Source organism: Taeniopygia guttata, chromosome 1A (assembly GCF_048771995.1).
Source record: "Taeniopygia guttata chromosome 1A, bTaeGut7.mat, whole genome shotgun sequence".
Taxonomy (NCBI): domain Eukaryota; kingdom Metazoa; phylum Chordata; class Aves; order Passeriformes; family Estrildidae; genus Taeniopygia; species Taeniopygia guttata.
The window spans coordinates 6,658,601-6,659,903 of record NC_133025.1 but is presented as its reverse complement, the minus strand read 5'-3'; positions in this window follow the sequence as shown (position 1 = coordinate 6,659,903).

Below are 1,303 nucleotides of genomic sequence, written 5' to 3'. Positions count from 1 at the left end.
TTGCTCTTGTATAAGTGCATGAACTTTTTTGATTCCTATCTGAATTATTCACTAGCAAGAAGAGAAATCCTAATTTTTAAAATTTTTATTGCATGTGTGATTATATTGGTAATTGTGATCACTCCTTGAATCAGTTCTCCAAGCTGTGATGTCCAGTGGTAGCCGTGAGTAAAGCTGAGGGCAAGTAGGTTATCTCCAAGTATATTACCCACTTGATTTTGTTTATTTTACTTACCAGCACCAAGTCTGCAACATTTTGAATTGTTTCCCCTGCAAGTGCTCCTGTGCCTGCTGTCAGCAAGAGGAGAGCTCGTGGAATGGATGCTGGAGCTCGATTTCCCAGCCAGCACAGGGAGCTGCCCCTTGCAGCAGCCTCACTGCTGACCTGAACTGCACTGAACCTGCTCGTGAAGCTTCTCCCAGGTTCTGGAATTTGCTCCTGGATATTCAGACCAGCAAGAAGAAAATCTTGGATATTTGTTACTGCAGCAAGAATTACAAAGGTTTCCATCTATAAAAAACGAGTTACTGGGCCAGATTTAATCTTGTGCCTCGTGCACGGTTTAAATTTCCAGTCTTCCTCCTAATGGCATCTATGGCAAAATTTGGCTCATCTTTTTTCCACTCAGTAGTGTTTTCAACAGACACCTTTTGCAAAGCTAGAATGTTTTTTTTTTTTTGATTCCCCTCCTTGTGAGTAGCTTAAACCACACTGTCCCTCACTCTCCTTTTCTTGGAAGAGAAGTCTGAGAGTTGTGGATTCACCACAAAACCTCAAAGCACTAACGAAGTTTTGCTGATTTTGCTTTGAGGAAAAAAAAACAAACAAACAACCTGTTCGGTTTTTCACAGCAGTTCTGAAAATAAAGTATCAAAACCCAGTTGTGAAAAAATACTGATTTAATTTTTTTTTTTCCCTGCTGTTCTGTGATGTTTGTTCTGTTCATGGGCAAGACTGTATCTATATAGGTTCTTTTAATTTAAAAAAAACCCTCTTAAGTAGATCAAATGGGTGCAGAACCAATCGAGTTCTGCAGGGAAGTGCATGCGGAAAGGTCAGTTGTAGTTGAAACTGGCACTGGATGTGTGCCAATTCCCCTCCAGCAGAAGAAGGTCCTTGTCGGTCGATGCTGTTCGGTTTTTTCACTTGTTGTGATAATCAGCCAGGTGTGAAACCAGCGCTTATCCTTGCCCTGAATGGCAGAAGGGCCATCTCCAAGGGAAGGTGTCTGAAGGAGGCTGCGTATCTCCGGACATATCTCTGGACATTCGGAGGAAGGTTTCCTATCACAGCCGCTGGAAG